Source organism: Lissotriton helveticus, chromosome 12 (genome assembly GCF_964261635.1).
Source record: "Lissotriton helveticus chromosome 12, aLisHel1.1, whole genome shotgun sequence".
Lineage (NCBI taxonomy): Eukaryota > Metazoa > Chordata > Amphibia > Caudata > Salamandridae > Lissotriton > Lissotriton helveticus.
The window spans coordinates 176,317,306-176,343,961 of NC_136073.1; positions in this window are offsets into that span (position 1 = coordinate 176,317,306).

A 26,656-nucleotide genomic window follows, 5' to 3' on the forward strand; every position below is an offset into this window, starting at 1 on the left:
ACGGCTCATTTAATGTCTTCGTGATCGGGCTCCAGACAATACAATCTGTTTACGCAAATGCAGGGGAGGTTAGCCATTTTGCTATTTGAGTTACGATGATTTAATAAAAATGTACTGCGTGTTCAACAGGAATTTGTTGTCCACGGATTTTAGATAAATATTCATAAAATACTCTGTTAGCGCAGGATGAAAAGCTAATATTTCACATAAACGTTTGTCTTTTAAATTCATCTGGTATTTTTCGCGAACGACTTAATGTTAAGGGACATATATAATGTGATAAATAACCTAGTCTCACTTGGAATGTTCCAGCCCTAAGCCCAGAGGCAATAAAATATTTCTTAAAATGGCGGGCGAAGACAGAATCCTCTATTGACGTACTTGTCCTCTGGCACGAATCGCTTTCCTCCTCCCCTTTCATATTCATTTCATGACGAAGATCTCTGAGCTGTGACACGCGACTGTTTCCTTGTGAGCTTCCAAGGTCGGGTTCTGAAAAATGTAATCTTATGACTCTTTCATCCCTCCCTATTTTATTACAGTTTTATATAGCGCGAGTTTAGCCCCAGGGCATTAGAGCGCTTTATATGAGAACAACATTTTTATTACATTTTTTTTTAAATCACGAGGAGATTAGGGGATTTGGTCAGGATCACAGGATTTTGAGCTGAGGTCGGGAATCGAACCTGGTTCCACAAAAGTTGGCAGCTTTGGCCACTTGGCCTATTTAGTTGCCTCATGGTACTGATCCTCTGGGCACCCCTCCAGGATAGCGCCACGTCTCCATACAACGAGGGAATAGCTCTCAGCGCTAGGCCTGATGAAGAAAGTCTAAATCAAGTGCATTCGGAGTACTAAATAACTAGCAAACTCATGTCTCTCATGCATGTAAATGTTGACTTGCATTTTCATTTACACAAAGTTTTCAAACTGACTCTTATTACTTAAACCTACCCTATCCCTACACTTCTTGCACATTATGCATGCATTATTTGTGAATGTAAATGTTATTGGTCCTATTGCATATGCATAAATTAATCTTTTTGCAAAGAGCAAATTCTGCATCAGAACTTGTTCTGCAAGTCTCAAACTTCACTTTCCCAAACAGAGCATATATACTCACATTACACGCATGCACACAACCCTCCCCCCAGGTATATACATTTATGTTTATTATATATATTCAATTAACTCAGAGAGTGAATGATGTAATAGAATGTTGGTGTGGAGTAGAAGCTAGGCGATAGCGAGTTGGATGGAGTACTGAATGTTTCGACTGCTGTTGCTACAATCGAAGGTTTTAACATGAAATAAAGAACTTACCTCCTACCTGAATTGCTCCTAAATCATGTCTGAAGACCCCTTTTTTCCTTGCTGCTGCCATAAGCCACAAATCTTTTCCTGACCCTCGGTGCTTGTCGCGGACCCGCCCGCCTGTCTCCCGCTTCCCTGACGCTCTCTTTCCATCTGGAGCGGGGCGGCCGAGTGGAGACCGGCGAGGGGCGAACTACGATTCCCAGACGCCCTAGCGGTGAGCCGCGTCACCTGTGAGCGCCAGGAGGCGCTTAAAAGAGTCACCAGCACCGTCGAGCGGGACGCCGGGCGAAGCCCGGGCCAAGGGCGGGCCCGTTTAAGCCCGTTCAAGACCGGGTAAGACTGGACTGGGCCACCCCATTAACATTTCTCCCCTGAGACTTTGCACCTTATTGTACCTATTTATTTACTTTATTTATTGTATGAACCTAATTTATGGTTGGTTATAGGGCTTTTTCTTAACCATTAGGTATATGTATTTTATTTATCTCCCTATATTATCGTCATTTGTGTTATAACTGTTGATATCTATTCTAAACCATGAGTACAAGGGGAAGCAGGAGCAAGACGGCCCAGGGGCTAGGCCAGATTACTGGACCGATTGACCAATTTATCACGAGGGCAAATGAGGCGATTGATCAGGGCATCATTCTCTTAGAAAGAAGAGTATCACAAGATTTGGCCATAGCGCGAAGGTCCTCAATGGGCCTATTGGCGTTAGCTAAAACTCCAATACAGTCAGGAGCAATTGGTCCACTTCTGCTGGAAGTTCCCGCAGATATTCATACCATCCCTAATAATGTAGACCTATCTGCATCACAACTATCGATGGAGTCAGAGATAAGGGAAGACTTAGAGAAAACCCCCGTCCTGGTTATGAGTCCAACTCAAATTGTACCCCCAACCCAACTAGAACCCTCGAACAACCAGGAAATGGGGAGGAGGGAGGGAGCTATCCCGAAACAAAAAAGTGTTAGGAATAAGAATGAGCATAAACAACAGTCCACTAAAGATCTTACAAAGAACCAAAGACCTCGTAATCGCCCTCCTAAACGTAATGCCGTAATTTCTACAAATACATCTATAGTCAACCTTTCTCCAACACCGCTAAACCTAGATGTTTCAGACAGGGGGGGGGGTGTGAGTAATATAAGTGAATCAAATAAGCAGCTACTAGCCAGCATTGGGGAGCTGATTAAGACTAATTTACTTCCAATAGAGCGAACACTAATGAATATCGAAAAACAAATAGCTAAGCTGTCCATTCACTTAAACAATTCGACTAACCAAAATACATTAGGACTTACTAATGTGAGCGGTAATAAAGGTAATACCGCACAGAAACCTCTAGGGCCAATATTACAATCAAAAAACTCCTCAACTATGCCCAACCCACAAGAAAAACCGAAAGTGGTTCAGGTTTCCACACAGATAATCCATGACACACCCAGAGGACCCACCCAAGTAGACAAACAAAAGCCAATGCCACCTAAGACACCAGTATTACAACTGGAGGGAGACAAAAAAAGGGAGGGAGGTTCAGGCGGCCTATTAATCTCCCCCCAGAGGCAAGCTCTTTCACTGTGATCCCCACAGGGGTCCCAGAACTCACTGAAAATACGAGAGAATCCACCTGGTCTTTAACAAATAAAGTGCAACAATGGCATAGCATAAATAGACCCCTCCCCCCCAACTGTAACAGCAGATTTTGGTGAAACAAAGAAAAAAATACAGGGGGACTGTATCATTATAAATTTTGATGACCCTGGCACGGTCAAATACATTTGCTCATGGTCAACATTGGAGAAAAGGGGAGGTATTGACGCCAACCGTCTATCCTTCTTTTACCCTCCAACGTATGCCTATGACCAAGAACCCCCGTATAACTGGAATCAATGCCCTGAATGGAACTGGACCCAAGTAGACTCCCGAAACAGGAGAAGGGACTGGGAGACTTGGTCCTGGAACCCAAGAAGAGAGCAACCATACATGGAAGGATGGAGGGGAATACCAACTAGCAACCGATTTTCTTCTCTAGAAATGGTAGATTGACCACCACCAACCCTAAAATCCATCGAGATAGAAGTTGCATATCCCAGGACTCCTATAGTCCACAGGGAACCCCACACCCAAACAAATGAAAAGACCTATCACTTACCCAACCAAAATTTAGGGAAAAATAACAATGATTTGTATATCGATCAAATATCCCCTAGATTGCATCTATCACCAATAAACGATACACCTGGGGGGCTTAACAATCAACCTAGTAATAAGGGAGACGATGAATCCTCATTGAAAGGTACTCGAGACAAGTCACTAGCTCAGAGAGACAGAGCAGAAAACAATGGGAGTTTAACCAAGCTAAAAGTGGGGCTAAATCAAATGTGGCTAAATCAAAATAATTTCAGGGAAAATCTATCCATCGTAACATGGAACATCGCGGGACTCTCCAAAAAAGCCGTAGACCCAACCTTTTTGAACTTTGTTAATAACTTTGACTTAATATCTCTTCAGGAATGTTGGGACCTGGAGCCTACTAATTTAGATGGCTTCAGCACTAACTTTACCCCGGCTATTCAGACCAGTAAGGGTAGGAGTTCAGGCGGTCTCTGCCTGTATGCCTCAAACAGGGCAAACATAACACTAGAGAGTATGGACTCACCTCAAGATAAATACAAGAATAAAAAAATCGGACACTCAATGCAGGTATTTTTAGTGAAGGGGAAAGGGGCCCCCAGCTTCCTCCTGATTAACCTATATAATAACATAGCGAGGGATGACCAAGCAGAATTTATAGACGAACTATCAAATGCCCTGAAGAGGGGAATTGGAAGGGATAAAGCGGAAAGATGTGCCATAGTGATGGGCGATTTCAACTGTCACTTATGCCCTCACAGTGGATTGAGTGTCTGTGATATAAGAAGCCTTAATGGTGAATTCACTACCCACTTTGAACATACGCATTTCGGAAATTTAATGAATAAATTAATGCATGAATGGGACTTAGGCTTTTTCAACGAGTTAACTGAGCCAATGACCGACTTCCAACCTACTTTCCGTGGAAGGGGGTTACACATCACAATAGATTTCATGTTGATGTCAAATTGCCATTACTGGAGTGCTATGGAATTTAAAAAGGAGGACATAGTCATGAGTGATCATTATCCGATCAGTGCGAAATTCGATGTCGGCCCTAGTTCCAGCCAGACACCGGATGTAACGGAAAGCCTACATTGTCACTCAATCTCCCTGGCACGTCCTAATGGCTATTCTATAAAATGGTCCAAGGTAAACACAAATACCTTTCTGAAAGACCTGATCATGGAAGACTCTGATCAATTTGTGACCTGCCTTGAATACCCCTTTAACCCATGTGCAGTAAAAACTGCTTTTGGACAAATAGCAGCCACAATCAAGAAAAACCTTACCAGGAAACAAAAAGAAGATGCCAGGGTTAAGTGTATAGGCTGGTTTAATTCTGAATGCTCAAAAGCCCATAATATCCTTAAAGATACATTAAAAAGACTACCAAAAAACCAAGCAGAAATCAGAACAGCCCGACTGGTATATAAACAGTCAATCAAGAAAAGAAAAAGGGAACTTAAAGATGCTGCCTGGGAGGCGCTATTAAAAGCTAGTACTTTAAAGGATAATACGGCTTTTTGGAGGGAAGTGAACGCTCCTTTCTTTAAGGAGAGGTCGACAGACCTCCGAGAAATTGCTATTACAGAGGATGTCTGGACCAACCACTTCACAGAGTTATACAAAATAGATGAGTTGGTTGAACCTCAAAATCTCGAACCCAGGAGATTACAAGAGAATGACCTACAGAGACCCCCGACAGATACATTTCCGTTACACACATATTTTACACTCCCAGAAATAGAACAGGCCATCTTGGAAAGTGCAAATTCTAAAGCTCCCGGGCCCGACGGAATCCCAATCGACATATTTAAAGATAATATGTCTTTATGGGCCCCCCTTCTTACAAACATGCTAAATTCTTATACTCTAGAAGGTTTCCCCACAACATGGTAGGAAGCCATTATAATTCCAATCTTCAAAAAGGGAGATAGAATGGACCCAAAATGTTACAGGCCAATCTCCCTGATCGGCTCCATCATGAAGATAGCTGGAAGAGTATTGTTGAATCAACTACAAGCTTGGGCCACAGAAAATGGAGTCCTCTCAAAATTCCAATATGGATTTGTTTCTGGCCTCGGCACAGTAGAGCAATGTCTCAATCTAGCCTTGATTACAAATAAATACGCTGTGGTAAAGAAGAGCAACCTATACAAGACTTTTGTTGACCTAAGCTCAGCATTCGATTGCCTCAACCACAGCGTCTTTGGAGCACCCTCATAGAGCTAGGAATTGACGAAAATATACTTGCATTTATAAAGGAATTATACCGAGGGGCGGGGGCAATGGTTCGTTATGGAAAAAATGGAAAATGCACCAAAAATTTCCCTATAAATAAAGGCGTCCGACAGGGATGCATCCTTGCCCCGTTCCTTTTTAATTTATATATAAATAGTGTGGCAGACTACTTGGCAAAGTTGGAAGTAGATTACCCTAAAATCAATGGCACGGCTGTTCCAATATTACTTTATGCAGACGATGCTGTCATAATGTCTAGAACATAACTAGGTCTGCAGAAAGCACTGACTGGTTTTTCCTCATTCATGGGCCTGAGAGGACTCAGGATAAATGTGGGCAAAACCTTTACTATGTGCTGTACTTTAAAAAACAAAGTAGACTGTAATACTTTTTTAAATCTTACAAAGATAAGCTTAACAAAATCTTTTCCCTATTTGGGTATTGTTTTTAATAACAGGGGATCATGGAACACAGCTATCAATACACGCAACCTGGCCTTTTGCCGAGAAATAGGGGCTCTAAAGAAGTTTGCCAAAAAATTGGGCGGCAAGCCGGTCCAGATCTTGCTCAATATTTACGCAGCAAAATGTGTTTCCACTGCGACCTATGGCGCAGGAATCTGGGGCATGGTGGATTGCCGCGAGATCCAAATCAGTGAGAATGCCTTTTTGAGATACTTGTTAGCAGCACCTAGATCTACCTCTACCACTATTTGCCACAATGAACTTGCTCGGGCCCATATCACTGACATAATCAAGATAAGTCCAATATTGCTGTGGCACAAGATATGGACCTCAAATGAAACAGATTTCAGCAAGGATGTGATTAGAGACTGTATGGATCTAGCTGCCTCACGGAAAATACCGTGGCTTTCTTATGTCAGTAAATTCTTAAATTCCATAGGGCACTCTGATTTGTTCGAAAACCCTATGTCATTCTCCTTAATTACGAAAAAGGCCCTCAAAGAATGTTGCCTAGGCTTACTTGAAGACAGGCGCTCCTATCTAGAGGGAAATAAGCCAACCATTACCCATCATCATCTCTTGTTGAACGGAGCAGGTATTCCGTTTTATCTATCTCCTGCATACTCCGTCTATACAAGGCTATTGTTAACAAGGATGAGGATTGACTGTTTTTTCAGAATGATAACATTTCCTACTGTAAACGATTGGTCTTCCAACTTGTTGAATTGCCCTTGTGATAACATCTCAAAGCAATCAAATATCCATTGCATATTATTTTGTAAATATTATGAATGGGGAAGAAAGAGGCATTTGGCCCCGTTGTTAAAATTATGGGGCCTCAGGCAATGCAGACCAGCTTTGATCAAATTATATATGCTTCAAGATGAAAATACCGTGGCTGCAGTAGCTAAGTTTCTGAAATACGCAGTAAAATGTAGAGCGTCAATGATCTGAAAATATTTTATACGTTTATAATACTTTCTGGAAACAGGACTTTTTAACTACACAAATTTCCATTTTATGCATAATGTACTAAATGAATGAAAATATTTTAAAAAGAAAAATTTTTGTATTTAAATGTGCTTTTATGGTTTTTTATCTTCAACAATCGAATACAGCTATCTTTGAATTGAATTGAATGTCTGAATACCCTGCCCTATAGCTTCAACATTTTGGTGATGTGTTAATAAAAGAACATACATGGAGATGCACAAGCACTCTGGTGGCAGCTGGGAGGCATTGCTGGCAGGGGATGAGGCCTGTCATTAGAAGTATGAAGGCACTGGGACCGTGGAGAACTAGCTTGGGGCAACCTACCCCCAAACATGCTGCCAATTCTGTCAGCTCAAGCTGCTGGCCAGGAGGAGCCCAATAAGGAGGGTGTGAAAGGTCTGGGAATGACAAGGAGCCAGCTGAGGGCAGCTGTACAAAGAGGTAATGTGTCCTTGTGTTTAGCCCTAAGGACAATGCCATGGAGACAATGTTATATGAGCAGTGGCCAGGGCTTTAAGTGGGCTGGGTCTCACCGGGTCTGAGCACCGGCAGTTTTTTTAAAGGCGCCTTGCAACGGGTCTCTATCGGGCTCTGTTTTTTGCCTGCTGTCACTGCAGTCCGTTTTTTTCTGTACTGCAGTGACAGCAGGCACATCCATGTCCGCTGCTCACACTGCTTACTTCTCACTCGTGGAGAAGTTAAGGTATGACGTCATTCCTGGGGAGCGTTGTAGGGGGAAGGGAAATCCTTTAACACGTTGGATGCGCCGCACGTTTTGCGGAAGTGCGGCACTTCCGCAGAACGGGTGGGGCCGCGTCGGCTATTGGCCGACGGCAGCACCAGTGAGGTAGTCCGACGGCAGCATGGATGTGGTTAAAGAGAGTCATTTTCTCTCTGGATTTTCCTTCTCTTTTTGAAACTCAGGAGCAGCAACATCGTCGTGGTGTCACCAGGGCTTTAAAGGGAAGATTTTTCTATATATCATACAAGCCATAGTTGCTGCTTATTTATCATATGCAACAAACAACCACTGACAAAGCCAATAGTCCTGACTTGTAGGTATGATGTGACTTGTATCATATATCTGGACACAATGACAGGAACAGCAAAATACAAGTCAGGTGACACACTGTGCTAAACACAGATTTTTAGCTTAGGTGAGTCCGGGCCCGGAGCCGATTGGACCTAATCCGTCTCGGCTCCCGGCTAACGCGCGCTCTGTGCGAAGATTTGTGCAGTCACTGACAGCTGGGGCCACCGTCCTTCGTGTCCCCGGCGTGGGAGGTTGTGAGGCATTAGCGGAGGTGTTTTGGAGATCTTGGAGTTGTGGGGCCGGGGTGATTTTTTACCCGGATTGCTGAGGAGAGCGCTCACCAGCTTCCCAACATGGTGGCACGACATCGGAGCAGCAGCGTTATTGCTGGCTCCCGCTGAGACAGCTGGGGGAGGACTTGCCGCCGGAGATCGCCCACCTCGCCCGACTGCCAAACATGCAAGAAGCACTAGCGATAGTATGATCGGCACCAAGCGCCGCATCTCTGCTGCAGCCTCCACCGGTGCCTGACTCTAAAATGGCGTCCGCCACTGCCAACACGGCGGTCTTTTCGGGATTCAACATCTGAGGCGCCCGTTCTCCTGGCGGTTCCTGCGGTGAAGGACTTCATTTGGGCGCTCTGTGCCTTCTGCGTCCATAGCTCCCACATATTGCTGCCATATGTCTGCTGCCTGCTTGCCCCCCTGCCGGCCCGCCGCCGATTCCCACACAACTACCAGGGCGAATGAACCTACACACAACTCACCAGCTGCACCGGGAGCCGTGCCAGCGCCACACGGCCAACGCGCGGGAGCGCGACCGCACCAACAGCGTCAACACGGCCTTCACCCCCACGCACAACGCCACCACCCACATCGTGTTTAACTGGGCTCTGGTGAGAGGCCCCTCCTTCCCTTCAAACTTTGTTTTAGACTTTGCTGCCTCCCGTTCAGCCTTGGTGCCTGTGGTCTTTCTTCCCTGACCCCATGGTCTCCGGATTGTAATCCTCTGCCCCAGCTCCTCATGATAGATGAGGCTGCGACTTTGGTGCGGACTGCCTTTCTCCCCCTGAACTTGCTGGCTATGTCAGCCCTCTTCCTAGACTTTCGGACTTGGACCTTTGTGCTCCTCACCATTTTCTTTTTATGACTCGCTTCTTCTTCTACCTTTCTCCTCTGCCATTTTAGCAATCTCTGACCTCCCCCTCTGTCCTTTCGACCTTTCTATTGCCTCTCCTGTTGCCTCTGACACACTGCTCACTGTCTTACTCATTACTATCTGCTTCCCTTTCTCGTTTGTCTCACTTTCCTGCCCTTCTCTGTCCCTCCCTTGGTGCTGTGACTGCATCCCCCTCCGACCCCACTTAATGGAACTCTTCTTTTCTGTATATAGCGATAACTCCAATCACTAGTATATGCAGTAGACCTTTGTACTCTACTATTCCTATGTGACTCTTTGTGGCGCTTTCTGGGCTTACCTGCATCTTGAGAGGAGCCAGACTCGTGCTGTGTGTTTTGTTTTCTGCCATCCTCTGCTACCGTTCGCGACACCCGCTCCGCGGGTGCCGCTCAACGCTCCATTTGCCTCGTCCTCCCTGGTGTGAGCGGATCCACAGTCCGTGGTGTGTCACGCGCTCCCAGGTTGAGGATTCAAACTACAGTCTGTGCGTGGAGCCTACCGGGGGACTGCGAGGTCCAGCAGCCTCAGCGGCTCACAGCTGCTGCCTCTTCCCCCGGCGGCCACGCCCCCAGCCTTCGCTTTAACATCGCCTGGGTTCCCTGGTCATTTGGCGCTTTCTGGGCTTACCTGCATCTTGAGAGGAGCCAGACTCGTGCTGTGTGTTTTGTTTTCTGCCATCCTCTGCTACCGTTCGCGACACCCGCTCCGCGGGTGCCGCTCAACGCTCCATTTGCCTCGTCCTCCCTGGTGTGAGCGGATCCACAGTCCGTGGTGTGTCACGCGCTCCCAGGTTGAGGATTCAAACTACAGTCTGTGCGTGGAGCCTACCGGGGGACTGCGAGGTCCAGCAGCCTCAGCGGCTCACAGCTGCTGCCTCTTCCCCCGGCGGCCACGCCCCCAGCCTTCGCTTTAACATCGCCTGGGTTCCCTGGTCATTTGGCGCTTTCTGGGCTTACCTGCATCTTGAGAGGAGCCAGACTCGTGCTGTGTGTTTTGTTTTCTGCCATCCTCTGCTACCGTTCGCGACACCCGCTCCGCGGGTGCCGCTCAACGCTCCATTTGCCTCGTCCTCCCTGGTGTGAGCGGATCCACAGTCCGTGGTGTGTCACGCGCTCCCAGGTTGAGGATTCAAACTACAGTCTGTGCGTGGAGCCTACCGGGGGACTGCGAGGTCCAGCAGCCTCAGCGGCTCACAGCTGCTGCCTCTTCCCCCGGCGGCCACGCCCCCAACCTTCGCCTTCATTACTGGCCTCAGTTCTACCGCGACGCGCGCGGGGCGACTACCGGGGCGAAGACCGGGCAAAGAGCGGGCCGTTTAAGGCCGTTCAAGGACGGCAGAGGACGGCCCTGGCCCAGAACTCTTGTGTCTTCACCCTTGATAATCTTAACTGTCTAAAATGTCGACCTTACGTAGCAGAACTCGAAGTTGTGCAAAAAAAGCTACGGCGGTAGCCCAGGTGACAGGACCTATTGATCTCTTCATTTCACGCGTGCACGAGACTATCGATCAAAGTATTGTATTATTGGAAAAAAGAGTATCTATGGATCTTGCTAATGCCAGGCGCTCATCCCTGGGCCCTTTGGCAAAGGTTAAATCCCCTGCTATGCAGACTCTGAATAATTGCTCTTTACCTATAACCTTGCCTATTAATAGCGTTCCGACAGTACCGAATACTGTTGATTTATCGGTTGCCCAATCTGACTCGGATCCATCTTTAGAAGACCTGGAGGTTACACCAGATCTAGAATCATGTCAGTCGCCCGATAAAGAGGAGCCGAGTCCGAGTGGGTTTAATGATGTAGAAACAGCCCCTGTACCCAGTGTTCACCGGAGAAGGGCACCTAACCCTCCTAAGGTTACATCAAAGGGTAAAAGTAAAACAAAAGCACCAGTTAGGAATCACAATTTGATTTCCCCCACCCCACAAAAGATATCTGGCATCCCGTGCTGGGTGCAAAATATGGTTACTGATTTAAAACTAGATCTTGAAGCCACTTTAGCAGCACAAATCAAACCTTTAATTTCTAAAGTGGATAGGCTTACTTCGTTAATACACTCCAAATGGCCACAAAATAAGCAAGGACAAGGGCATGTTCAATTGCAAGGGACTACAGATTTAGTCTCTGAATGCCTAACGAGTATCCGGTCCCCTAAGGATGCTTTAAATAAAGCCCAAGGTAGCGTAGCCCCAGGGAACTCAGTATTTCTTGAGTCGCAAATAGTGAACAACCTCGTTCAACCAATAACTGTACCGACTACAAAGGAGAGTGTTCCTGTTCAGGCGATTCAACACTCTGTTGATGCTAATATTGCCACTACATTTATTCAATCCAAAGAAGTAGCAGGGAAACCCAATTCAATCACTGTACCTCTTTCTACAAATAAACCTGAAGGGCCTAAACCGAAGCAGGCACGTTTTAGGTCCATCAATTTACCACCAGAGGTTTCTCCTTTTGTTGTTGTGTTGACAGCTGTTCCCCCATTGAAAGAGGGAGTAAAAGAAACGTTTACGGAGCTTAGAAACAAATGTGCTCAATGGCTCCATCTACATAAACCTCTACCTAATAGCATGAACGGCGAAATTCTTACCGTTCGGAGAGGGGATTGGGTGGGTAGAAGTAAGAAATCAATAGTAGGGGACGTAATAACTGTCAATTTCAGGGATGTAGGGGCAGCTAGTTATGTATGTAATGCACCTAACAGTGGTCCTGCGACCCAAATTAAACCACTTCCTCTGTCACATTTTTTACCAAATCCCGCACGACCTAACCCCCCCACTTTTCAAAGTAATAGTGGACCGGGGTTTTTTCAACAGCAAGCCGTTAAACCTTGGCTGCAACCACCTTATCCGCCCCCTCCTTTCCCACATTATGTTAATTTACAGCAGCAGGTATCAAATGCCTTACCTTTTCCTATGCAGCAAGCTAGAGTACAGTGGCAACACCCTTTGCATTTTCCGCCACCTCTACACCAGCCAGCTTATCAATGGCAGCAATCTTTCCAGCCACCGCAATTAGATAAACACCCGTGGCAACAAATGTGGCAGGACCCGCCCCACTCCCAAGACCTAATGTCTTCACAATTCGCCCACCCAAATAGATATGCCGCGTTAGATGAGGTAGATTGACTTAGCCCTCTAGACGAACTGGACTTAAACATCCCTAAGCCCTTTCTTGATATGGAGCGTTCTTCTTCTTCCTCTGCCACACCCCTTGCTGTACCTCACGAATTCACTACGTCGGCGCTAGCAATACCTCCCCAGTACATAGGTAACCAAGGTAGCTTTGATATATGTATAACTACCGCTAGTCCGAGCTTAAGTTCAGCTACCATCATTCGGGAAGAGGGTCCTGCCTTTTCACCACCAGAAAATCAGTTGGAGATATCCGTTGGTGGTAACCCTGGTAAACCAGCAGGAATTTCTCTTATTTCTTGGAACATCGCTGGTCTTACCGGCAAATTAGGTACACCCTTCTGGACCAGTTTTTTGGGGGAGGGTTTCGATCTAATCCTACTTCAGGAAACTTGGTGTCCAGACCTCATTAACATTGAAGGGTATGTATCCTTCTGCCTTAGAGCAACTAAATCTAGCTCGGGCAGGGCTAAGGGGGGCCTTTTATTGTTAATGTCAACCAAGCTGTGTGAATGTACAGTTAAATACAGCACAACCGTGGGGACATACAGCCAAGTTATTAGGGTGGAGTGCAGGAAGAACATTGATTTAGTTATTGTTAATTTCTATAATAATATTTTTGACGCTACTAGGGGGGATATCTTACTGCCTCTAGAAAGGGAAATCAATAAGGCTCTTGATATCTCGAAAAGAAAGGCTGAGGTGGTTTGGGCTGGTGATTTTAACTTGCAGCCCTGTCGTCTGTCCAATGTGAATAACTGTGGTTTCGATGCAGTACCAATTAGCCATTGGGGAGATCAGGGGGGGAGGGAGGGCTCTCCCCATTTTCAACACTGTAGTTATGGTTCCACTTTAAATAATATGCTAGTCATGCTAGATATGACCCTGTTAAATTGCAATGTTAATAACCAGGCAATTATATGCCCTACATTTACAGGCAGGGGTGCATGTTCTTTCATAGACCATATTTTGCTGTCCAGCAGTGGAGCCTACACGGATTTGTACGTGAATGAAGAAAGTCTTAGTGACCACAACAGTCTACGTGTTACCCTCTTGGGGCACGGTACCTCATTAGTTTCAGAGGGTAAATGTACAACTGATATAGTGCCTGTTAGACCAAAGGGCCTGAGGGTTAAATGGACTGGTTTAAACTCCAAAGCTAAGCAGAAGGAGGTCGTTATGCTTTGTAAGAACCAAATTAATTATTTCTTAGATGATGACAGTGATTCTGGCGGCTTAATAGATTATTTTGTATCCATGAATAGCTGTATTGATGGTATTTTTACTAAGACCCCGTTAGCTAATGGCGGCCCAAAACAGGGGTGGTTCGATAAGACATGTATAGTCGCCCTCCGTGACCTAAAGAATGCGCTAGGCACTAAACCACGTGTTAAGACGGACATACAATATCTCAGGGCCTGTTATAAAACAGCTATTAGTAAAAGGAAAAGGGTTCTGCAGTCTGAGGCGTGGGATAAGTTGAGGGAGGCGGCAGAGACCAAAAATAGTAAACTCTATTGGGAAACAATTAATAGCTCGTTTCTCAATAAAGAAAATGTCCCAGAACTGACCTCATACGTGGCATGTAGTGACTGGGTTAATCACTTTTCTAAAATTTTTAATCCGGAAAGGTCAGCCTCTGAGTTATCCCCACCAGTTATAAACCCATGGTTGCCCCTTTCGATGGCTATAACACTAGAAGAATGTCAGGAAGCTATCTCTTTAAGTAAAGGAGGAAAGGCCCCCGGCCCCGATGGGGTTCCGCTGGATTTATACAAAGACGAAACAGCGTTATGGGCTCCTATTTTGGTGAGGGTTTTTAATTGTGCGGCCGAAAGTGAATTTCCTTCTACTTGGGGTCAATCGATTATCATTCCCTTACATAAGAAAGGTGACAAGGCAGAGGCCTCTAATTATCGTCCTATTTCATTACTGGACGCCTCTGTAAAGGTGATGAGTAGGATTTTGCTGAAGAGGCTAGAAGATTGGGCAACGGATTTTAACATCTTAACTAGAGTCCAATACGGCTTTCGCAAAGGCCTGGGTACACTGGACCAATGCGTAAATCTGGACCTTTTAATCAGTAAATATACTGTGGCTAAAAGTGGCAACCTCTTTTTATGTTTTGCTGATCTGAGCAGCGCTTTTGATTTGGTTAACCATAACATACTCTGGGAGGTTCTGCTTGATGCCGGGGCACCTAGGGAAATAGTGTACTTTTTAGCTAGATTGTACGAAAGACTTTCATGTAAAGTCCGCTATGGCACCCTTGGCGAATGTACCCCGTTCTTTAGAGTGTCCCGGGGCATACGTCAGGGTTGTGTTTTAGCTCCGCTTTTATTTTCCCTTTTTATTAATGGTGTCGACCGATCTTTGACCGACATCCCAGCAGACGCCCCTTTGATTGATGGTAAACCTGTTCCGCTGTTACTTTATGCGGATGACGCTGTTCTTTTATCTCGAACACAGTTGGGCCTACAGCGCCTAATTGATAATTTTATGCAGTTCATTCAAGCTAGGCGGCTTCGTGTGAACAAAACTAAGACATATGTAATGTCATGTGGTCAGGCAGCCAAGCAGGTAAAGCACACTTTCTTCCTTGACAAGGAAAAGTTAACTTCTGTCAAGTCATTTTGTTATCTGGGAATAACATACAATAATAGAGGGTCTTGGAATGTGGAATTTGAGGCCGTAAAAACAAAAATGTTACGGTCAACTAGTAGCATATTTCGTTTTGCCTCTAAACTCGGCTCACGAAGTATCCTAGACATGATGAACATTTACAATGTATGCTGTGTCTCCTCTGCTCTGTATGGGGCAGGGGTGTGGGGTCACTGTGAGGGTATTTCTTTGCAGAAGGAGGAAAACAAGTTTTTAAGGAGAATGTTATGTGTTCCCCCTTCTGCCTCAATTCAGCTGATCCACGAAGAAGTTGGGATCGAGTATATTTCCGATTTGGCAGCAGTTCGGCCACTCTTATTGTGGCGTTCTATTTGGGCTAAACCGGAGACTCGATTCACCAAGGATATTATCCTTGACTGTATAGGTCTGGATCACTCCTCACGTGTATCATGGTTAAGATACATTCATCGTTGGTATCTACGTCTTTTTAACATTGACGTGTTTCGTGAGCCTGAAAAAGTTGTCTCCATTTCTAAAAAAGAAATCAAGCTAACGTTTCTTAATTTTCGTAAGGCCGAACGAGACAAAGCCGTTGGTAATTATGTTACTATAAAATTTTATAAAGACCTAAATCCAGCTCCCGGACTACAATCTTATCTTGTATTTGTGACTCGCCCTTCTCACCAGTATGTGTTAACACGGGTCAGATTAGGCATTGTACACCACTTGGTTGCTTTTCCTATTATAAAAACCAGTTCAAATATACCCTGTCCATGCGATAGCACCTCTAGGCAGAGTAGTTGCCATTTTTTGCTTTTTTGCAAATTTTATCAGTACTTTAGGATAAAATACCTTAAACCTCTCTTTATTAAATATAACATTTGTACTACACAAACAGCATTGATATTTTTATCTTCATTAGAGAACGAGGAGACTTGTTTCTTTTTGGCTACTTTTATTTTAAAATGTACAGCTGCCAGGAAAAGTATTGTATTATAATGTTATCTACTTACCTGTCTGTACTCATGCTTTACAGCTGCCAGGACCTGTTTATGAGGATATTACTGTTTTACGCTCCTGTCTGTATAGTTATGCCTCCACTTTTAAAATCTTATATCAATTTCTGTAGTAAGGTATTACTAAACATGAAGTGGTCCACAGTATCGAATGATTATTAATAATTTTAAACGTTCAGTTCCCCATGAAAAGTCTAGTGAGTAACTCCTACTGATCCCCAGCTAATCAATATAAGAATGTCTGTATTTTACAATAATATTGGCCTATAGAGACGTGATCATTTCCAATTTGATGTATTTAGCCTTTTTTTCCTTCTTGGTACAATTATATGGTGATTTTAACATTTTAATCATGTATTTCTGCTTGTATGATTTGTATGTACAAATCGAATAAAAGCTTTTTGAAATTGAAATTGACTCTTAGAGTATATCCATTCGTATCCCTTCCCTATGTATATAGAGATAACTCTAATCACTAGTATATGCAGTAGACCTTTGTACTATCTACCATTCCGATGTGACTCTTAGAGTATATCCATTCATATCCCTTCCCTATGTATATAGAGATAACTCTAATCACTAGTATATGCAGTAGACCATTGTACTCTCTACCATTCCTATGTGACTCTTAGAGTATATCCATTCATATCCCTTCCCTATGTATATAGACATAACTATAATCACCAGTCTCTTCTTTGTGTGACTACATCTTGTACATTTGCAATTTTTTTCTGTGTGTATCGTTTATGTAACGCATGTAATCCTAAGTCCTTATGTTTTGCAACTGGTTCTTATGTAAAGCGCTCTGACACCTTCGGGTAAAGTTCGCACTATATAAAATCGCATTAAATAAAAAAAAATTATGTGTTTTTAAGCCACGCCCTTAATTACATTGTCCACGCCCCTTTGAGAGACCCCCCAGTTTTTTCATCCTACTTAAAGCCCTGGAAGTGGCAGTGCTATGCAGACAGTACTCTTGAGATGTTGAGATATCTACTTTACAGTAATCGAAATTCTGAAATGATCCATCTTTAGGCTGTCGTACAATCAATGGTGAAGGTGATATAAAGAGTAGTGGTGGTAAATGTGCAGTATGATTTCTTAAGTAAGTTGATTGGAGCACAGGCTGGTCCATACCTGTGGAGGGACCAGTGTGACCAGTTGGTGTTAGCCTACTGCAATGGTTACTCATCACTCTACTGTGCTGAGCTCATATGCCACTTCCCAGTCAGCTGCATTGCCAGAGGCGTGTGCGACGCATGGCCAGCAAAAACCATGATGAGAGCATGAGGCCTGACCAAGTTTGAAAGGATAAGACATGGTTTTTAGGAGTGCTGGTTAAAGGCATTCTACATATTTTATGGACCCCAGTGCGGTGATCCTAGAGGAAGAGAAACAGGTCCTGCTAGCACAGTTATGAAGGCAATGGACAGTGGTTTTGTGTCAGTGAGCATCACTAGGTAAATGGTGGCTTTACTCTCCAGCATTATCCAATCACTGCTGAAAGAAGAAGGCGTGGGGTTTGGGGCATAGTAGCACAACTTTTTTGTAAGCGAGCTCATTAGTGTCTTGAATTTCAACCTGGGAATCTGAGTAGATACTCTGGCTATGTAGACTTTGATATCAGGAATAATTATAGTAAGCTGCTGTTTGATGGGTAGTGGTCTGGAGACTTTGAGAAAAAGACTATCCAAGTCCTCCTGTATAATTTAGAAAGAGCAAAGGGACTCTCACTCACTCAAGTCAATCTCAAGTCAAATTTATAAAGCACTAACTTGTCTCCCAGGCACTTGCTGCTGGTTTCAGTCGAAAAGCCAGATTTTGAGTCACTTCCTCAACTATCGCCAAGAATGTTGGAGACAAAAATAAGACTATGCTCTTCAAGGGTATACTGTCCCCTAAATTCATGGGATGCCAAAACATCACTTTCCTGGCATTAGTCCAATTGCAATGTTAAAACGCGTCATCAGTTAATTATTCAGCGAAGCTATTTGGCCATTATGGAGTTTGTATTTCTCTTTGAACTTCTGGCAGTCACCGAATGGGCACCCGATCAGCTGACGCATGAACCATAAGGAGATGGTTGCAGGTATGCAGAGTTTACGCAATCAGCTGGTAATGGAACCTTTATTTTATCTTTCTGAGTGGATTATGATTACGTTATTTGCTTAAAGTGGTTTTTACAGGTGGCACTGTCTTTCTTTTTAATATTATACCATCATAGGTTTGATGTGGAATCTTACATGAAGTTTAATGTGGAACCCCAGTAGCCCTGAAGAAGTTGCTTGAATTGTTTTTGGCAACAAAACATGTTGGCACAAGAAGATTGATTATGGTTTGACTGGAACCATTTTTAATTTGGGAAGGCTTACAGCATTCAATAAAGTTACTCTGAGCTAGTAAGCTTTACCAGTTTTTAATGGTGAGAATGACTTGTTTATATTCTCACATGGGTCCAATGGGCACTTGTTACGATATTATGCATAGATAGTTTACTCACATTTAGGTTCTGCTATCTTTCTTTCTGATTTCATGGGTTTGAGATTTCTTCACGATAGAACACACACTTGTTTTCTTTGGAGAGAAGGTAACCTATGATGATAAGTGGGCGTGCTGGTGAGTACCAGCCAGCAGCCCCCTTGGTGTTACGACCGTGAGGTGCTTTCTCTCCTTTCCCACACTTTTTTTCAGTTTTGGGTGGGACTATGATGGTATGTTGATTCTCTTGTTGTATTGTGACACACCACAACACTTGGACTATTGTGAGTAAACATGTATGAGAGGGAGTTATAAAGTATAGAAACCCCTCCAGTGTTGGAATTACAGCATTAGGTGTTGTCCTGTTTGGTCAGGCCCTGTTTTATCTCATGATTCAGAAAAGGGGGTGGTGATGAACAGAGTGTCTGAATTAAGCAGACCACTCTTACCAGTCCAAAGATCAGGGCTTGATCCATCACCGTTATTTAGCTCACTGCCCCATCCCAGCTCAGGACCTGGCTATATGCAAATTAGTCTGTCCCTGGCCCAGTGCATCATGGGAACAGGGCAGACCAAACTACCAAGCCAATTCTTCACCAGAAAGGAGACAAGCTTCCGGGGACCGGTTTCTGCCATTTCAGGCGTCGTCGGCCCGGCTTGCTTGAATCCTGATGGAGCAGTGAGCAAGGGACTCATGTCTGAGTATACCCTTCCACGCTTATGGTGGACAAAATGATTCAGAAAAGGGGGTGGTGATGAACAGAGTGTCTGAATTAAGCAGACCACTCTTACCCAGTCCAAAGATCAGGGCTTGATCCATCACCGTTATTTAGCTCACTGCCCCATCCCAGCTCAGAACCTGGCTATATGCAAATTAGTCTGTCCCTGGCCCAGTGCATCATGGGAACAGGGCAGACCAAACTACCAAGCCAATTCTTCACCAGAAAGGAGACAAGCTTCCGGGGACCGGTTTCTGCCATTTCAGGCGTCGTCGGCCCGGCTTGCTTGAATCCTGATGGAGCAATGAGCAAGGGACTCATGTCTGAGTATACCCTTCCACGCTTATGGTGGACAAAATGATTCAGAAAAGGGGGTGGTGATGAACAGAGTGTCTGAATTAAGCAGACCACTCTTACCCAGTCCAAAGATCAGGGCTTGATCCATCACCGTTATTTAGCTCACTGCCCCATCCCAGCTCAGAACCTGGCTATATGCAAATTAGTCTGTCCCTGGCCCAGTGCATCATGGGAACAGGGCAGACCAAACTACCAAGCCAATTCTTCACCAGAAAGGAGACAAGCTTCCGGGGACCGGTTTCTGCCATTACAGGCGTCGTCGGCCCGGCTTGCTTGAATCCTGATGGAGCAGTGAGCAAGGGACTCATGTCTGAGTATACCCTTCCACGCTTATGGTGGACAAAATTATTCAGAAAAGGGGGTGGTGATGAACAGAGTGTCTGAATTAAGCAGACCACTCTTACCCAGTCCAAAGATCAGGGCTTGATCCATCACCGTTATTTAGCTCACTGCCCCATCCTTTTCTGAATCATTTTGTCCACCTTAAGCGTGGAAGGGTATACTCAGATGTGAGTCCCTTGCTCATTGCACCATCAGGATTCAAGCAAGCCGGGCCGACGATGCCTGAAATGGCAGAAACCGGTCCCCGGAAGCTTGTTTCCTTCCCAGTATAAGAATTGGCTTGGTAGTTTGGTTTGCCCTGTTCCCATCATGCACTGGGACAGGAACAGACTAATTTGCATATAGCCAAGTTCTGAGCTGGGATGGTGCAGTGAGCTAAAAAACGGTGATGGATCAAGCCCTGATCTTTGGACTGGGTAAGAGTGGTCTGCTTAATTCAGGCACTCTGTTCATCACCACCCCCTTTTCTGAATCATTTTGTCCACCATAAGCGTGGAAGGGTATACTCAGATGTGAGTCCCTTGCTCATTGCACCATCAGGATTCAAGCAAGCCGGGCCGACGACGCCTGAAATGGCAGAAACCGGTCCCCGGAAGCTTGTTTCCTTCCCAGTATAAGAATTGGCTTGGTAGTTTGGTTTGCCCTGTTCCCATCATGCACTGGGACAGGAACAGACTAATTTGCATATAGCCAAGTTCTGAGCTGGGATGGTGCAGTGAGCTAAAAAACGGTGATGGATCAAGCCCTGATCTTTGGACTGGGTAAGAGTGGTCTGCTTAATTCAGGCACTCTGTTCATCACCACCCCCTTTTCTGAATCATTTTGTCCACCATAAGCGTGGAAGGGTATACTCAGATGTGAGTCCCTTGCTCATTGCACCATCAGGATTCAAGCAAGCCGGGCCGACGACGCCTGAAATGGCAGAAACCGGTCCCCGGAAGCTTGTTTCCTTCCCAGTATAAGAATTGGTTTGGTAGTTTGGTTTGCCCTGTTCCCATCATGCACTGGGACAGGAACAGACTAATTTGCATATAGCCAAGTTCTGAGCTGGGATGGTGCAGTGAGCTAAAAAACGGTGATGGATCAAGCCCTGATCTTTGGACTGGGTAAGAGTGGTCTGCTTAATTCAGGCACTCTGTTCATCACCACCCCCTTTTCTGAATCATTTTGTCCACCATAAGCGTGGAAGGGTATACTCAGATGTGAGTCCCTTGCTCATTGCACCATCAGGATTCAAGCAAGCCGGGCCGACGACGTCTGAAATGGCAGAAACCGGTCCCCGGAAGCTTGTTTCCTTCCCAGTATAAGAATTGGCTTGGTAGTTTGGTTTGCCCTGTTCCCATCATGCACTGGGACAGGAACAGACTAATTTGCATATAGCCAAGTTCTGAGCTGGGATGGTGCAGTGAGCTAAAAAACGGTGATGGATCAAGCCCTGATCTTTGGACTGGGTAAGAGTGGTCTGCTTAATTCAGGCACTCTGTTCATCACCACCCCCTTTTCTGAATCATTTTGTCCACCATAAGCGTGGAAGGGTATACTCAGATGTGAGTCCCTTGCTCATTGCACCATCTGGATTCAAGCAAGCCGGGCCGACGACGCCTGAAATGGCAGAAACCGGTCCCCGGAAGCTTGTTTCCTTCCCAGTATAAGAATTGGCTTGGTAGTTTGGTTTGCCCTGTTCCCATCATGCACTGGGACAGGAACAGACTAATTTGCATATAGCCAAGTTCTGAGCTGGGATGGTGCAGTGAGCTAAAAAACGGTGATGGATCAAGCCCTGATCTTTGGACTGGGTAAGAGTGGTCTGCTTAATTCAGGCACTCTGTTCATCACCACCCCCTTTTCTGAATCATTTTGTCCACCATAAGCGTGGAAGGGTATACTCAGATGTGAGTCCCTTGCTCATTGCACCATCAGGATTCAAGCAAGCCGGGCCGACGACGCCTGAAATGGCAGAAACCGGTCCCCGGAAGCTTGTTTCCTTCCCAGTATAAGAATTGGCTTGGTAGTTTGGTTTGCCCTGTTCCCATCATACACTGGGACAGGAACAGACTAATTTGCATATAGCCAAGTTCTGAGCTGGGATGGTGCAGTGAGCTAAAAAACGGTGATGGATCAAGCCCTGATCTTTGGACTGGGTAAGAGTGGTCTGCTTAATTCAGGCACTCTGTTCATCACCACCCCCTTTTCTGAATCATTTTGTCCACCATAAGCGTGGAAGGGTATACTCAGATGTGAGTCCCTTGCTCATTGCACCATCAGGATTCAAGCAAGCCGTGCCGACGACACCTGAAATGGCAGAAACCGGTCCCCGGAAGCTTGTTTCCTTCCCAGTATAAGAATTGGCTTGGTAGTTTGGTTTGCCCTGTTCCCATCATGCACTGGGACAGGAACAGACTAATTTGCATATAGCCAAGTTCTGAGCTGGGATGGTGCAGTGAGCTAAAAAACGGTGATGGATCAAGCCCTGATCTTTGGACTGGGTAAGAGTGGTCTGCTTAATTCAGGCACTCTGTTCATCACCACCCCCTTTTCTGAATCATTTTGTCCACCATAAGCGTGGAAGGGTATACTCAGAGGTGAGTCCCTTGCTCATTGCACCATCAGGATTCAAGCAAGCCGGGCCGACGACGCCTGAAATGGCAGAAACCGGTCCCCGGAAGCTTGTTTCCTTCCCAGTATAAGAATTGGCTTGGTGGTTTGGTTTGCCCTGTTCCCATCATGCACTGGGACAGGAACTGACTAATTTTCATATAGCCAAGTTCTGAGCTGGGATGGTGCAGTGAGCTAAAAAACGGTGATGGATCAAAGCCCTGATCTTTGGACTGGGTAAGAGTGGTCTGCTTAATTCAGGCACTCTGTTCATCACCACCCCCTTTTCTGAATCATTTTGTCCACCATAAGCGTGGAAGGGTATACTCAGATGTGAGTCCCTTGCTCATTGCACCATCAGGATTCAAGCAAGCCGGGCCGACGACGCCTGAAATGGCAGAAACCGGTCCCCGGAAGCTTGTTTCCTTCCCAGTATAAGAATTGGCTTGGTAGTTTGGTTTGCCCTGTTCCCATCATGCACTGGGACAGGAACAGACTAATTTGCATATAGCCAAGTTCTGAGCTGGGATGGTGCAGTGAGCTAAAAAACGGTGATGGATCAAGCCCTGATCTTTGGACTGGGTAAGAGTGGTCTGCTTAATTCAGGCACTCTGTTCATCACCACCCCCTTTTCTGAATCTGTTTTAACTCATGCCATTGCTCCCAACAATATGGAGGTGTGCCTGGAGCTGCCAAAAAGGGTGGCGGTTTTTCCACTCTATCCACGTTGCTGCCTTGCCCAAAATTTAAAGTAATGTGTGTTGGTTGTTTTTACTTATATATTTACTTTAATTTTTCTTTACAAAGCACCAACATTGACTGCCGTTATCTATGTTCCTGAAATGATTCCTTTTTCCTTTCCTTGCTTGAGTGACCTGCAAACATTATGCTGGAAACGGTGCGCCTGTAGTTTTTCAGATACCACTATGCCACTTGAAGATGGCTGCCATTCCAGACTACACCACTGCTTTTTTTTCTATACATCGTGTTAGACCTGGCATCTTTGTTGTGGGTACCCCATCCTCTTTTCTCTTCCTCTCTTATGTTGGCAGGATTTAGAAGCTCTGGGCGCTGTGCCACTGCTAATCAGTGCCACAGCGCAAATTCTCCCTGTGTAAAGATGACTGTATGAATTAGGGTAACCATAATGCCTAGATCTGTGTAGCATGTTCTAATAGTCAGTTGCCCTCCCTTTCTCTGTCGCTACTGTGAAACGATCTGTTCTCTTAGGCCAGAATGGGCCGGTTGAGGATTACCTTCTATCATCCTATCTAACCGCAGGAACCTGATAGAAACTTCAAGTTTGATATGATTATGCTCAGGACATTGAGCGACACCTTTTAGTAAGGACCGTTTATAAGTCCCATGTTTGGAAAAGCCTCTTCTGAAAATGCGGTAGTTTCTTGCCTAAGTGTTACTGTAGGCATGGCGAGTATGTGTATTGACCATCTGGAGCAGCAGGGCCAGCTGGGTCAGACCTGGCTGGAGAGAGAGATCCGTATTCAGGGCATGGGGAGGGGAGACTCTTCGATCCGCACAAGGTCATGCATGGCAAGGTGAATTATGGCTCCACCTCCCACTGGGTGTCTGATAGCAAACTCCCTCATTCTGAAAAGGCGGATGTTGCCTTGTAAAACAAAGTGCTTCCCGACCCCACCAAACTGGTTCTGAGTCTGACTGGACCAAGTGATTTGTGACTTTAGAGAACAAAGACTTTTTAGGTATAAAATGCTGCGCTGGAACTTTGTCCAAGTGTGTTCCTCTGGATGTCAAGACGAAACTCTGTCCGAGTGAACACAGGAAAGGACTTTGAAACTTTCACCAAGCTTGCCGAAGAAACTACCCGAGAACCTGAATCGAGAGCGCCTCTTGCAGAAGTCTCAGGGACATTAGACTTCACCCCGTCAACAGTCAGAATTCCTGTGCGAGGAATTCTGCTTGTAGGTGAGGCCTACATCGAGTAATCTAGAGCCTCTAGTTCTACTGTGAGGACTGATGACTGGACATTTGAAACTTTGCCCTGAATCTGTATGGGCCGTCGCTGAGCGCCCACCGGAATTTGAACCTTTGAAACCCTCGCTGAATCTGTGTGGGCTGCCGAAGCTAAGATAGAGCTTCCGCCGCTGAGTGCCCGCACCCTCGCCAACATGGTATCACTGTGATTCGTCCTGTGGGCCGCTGCAGCTAAGAGAGTGCTGCCGCCACTGAGTGCCCGCACCTTGGCAAACTTTGCATCGCCCTTCATCCTGTGGGCCGCCGCAGCTAAGAGAGCTGCTGCAGCTGAGTGCCCGCACCTTGACTAACTTTGCCTCATTGTGATTTGTCCTGGTGGCCGTCGCAGCTAAGGGAGAGCTGCTGCCTCTGAGTGTCCGCACCTTTGCTAACTATGCCTCATTGTGATTTGTCCCGTGGGCCGTCACAGCAAAGGGAGAGCTGCTGCCGCTGAGTGCCCGCACCTTTGCTAACCTTGCCCCATTGAGATTTGTACTGTGGGCCGTCGTAGCTGAGGGAGAGCTGCTGCCGCTGAGTGCCCGCACTTTTGTCCCTTTACGTCATTGCGGATTGTCCGGTGGGCCACCGCAGCTAAGAAACAGCTGTTGCCGCGGAGTGCCTTCAGCTTGTTCACCATTGTCGAGGATTGTTGCTATCGTCTCGTGGGCCGCCACAGCTAAGAGAGAGCTGCTGCCGCTGTGAGCCCACCACGCAGCTGCAGCTGAGAGCCCCTCTGTTCCCGAGTGCCCGAATCACGCTGTGGACCTCTGCAACCAAGAATTGTGGTCACTGGGAGTCCACCTGTCACCGTCTCTGCTTCTTCGAGAAGCTGCGTGCTGTGTCCCCTGTCAACGGCAGGTACCTGGTGCACAACGGGTCGCGTAGGCCTCGGCCTTGCACTCAGTAATTTCCAAGCTCTAGTGAATACGTTGTTGCATTTTTTGAGTCCCTACTAGTTTACGTGCTTTGTAGCTTGTTGAAGAGTTTTGAATTAAACTGTTAGATAAAGATACTATTTTTCTATACCTACCTGAGTTGTGTCCTTTTGTGGTGTTGTTACTGCCTTGTTGTACATGGCCATAAATGCTTCACACACTGCCTCTGAGATAGGACTAACTGCTCATGCTATGTTACCACAGGGTTGAGCAGGGGTTGTCGAAGGGGGTAGCCTACTTGCCCTGACTTAGGAAGAAGGGTCCCTATTTGGACGTTGGCACCAACTAGTGACAACTAGAGACCCAGTTCTAACATTGGTGGCAGCAGTGGGATCTGGACTTGCATTTATGATCCACGTACAATAACTGGTAGACACCAATGGTGAGTGTAGACCAAAGCGCAGCCACAAATTCTTTTTTTATTGTTTGGTTGGTTATCCTAGGATTGAATTGTTGATCGCAGCCATGAGTACTGCTAATTTGGGAAGGCCAACCTCCAATGCTTCGAATGATCTCACCTTTGAAGAGGAAAGATTAGATACCTATACTACCAGACAGCTGAAGTCATTTTGTAAGCAATTCACCGTCCCCGTTATAGGCCTCTCTAGGAAGGAGGAGTACCAGAGGTGCTGAAGGCCTGGTGGGAAGCTAGAGAGTCCGCTGGAGATGGGGAAGAGAATGCTGGAGGGAAGTAGGATGATGCAGTAGAGGGGGGGAGATGGAACACCCTCCAATCCCGGTACTAGTGAATGCCAAAAGAGCCTGACCCCAGAAGAGCTGGAGGACAGGGAGAGAGATAGGAGGCATAGTTTGGAGATGGCTAAATTGTAGGGTCAGAAGGACCTTGAGAGTAAGAAGTGTGACATTGAGAATAATCGTTTGTCTATTGAACTCGGTAAAATGAAAATGGAACATGAGAGAATGTTGAGGGAGATAGAGATCAGTGGGAGAAGTGTCCTGGTCTCCCCTTCTGGTGGCAGCATACCTTTAGTAACTCCTGAAAGTAGAGTTTATATTCCTAAAGATGTAATTAGGGATTTTCACAAAAGTGAAGATATTGGGCAATGGTTTGCCGCATATGAAATAGCAATGATGTCCCA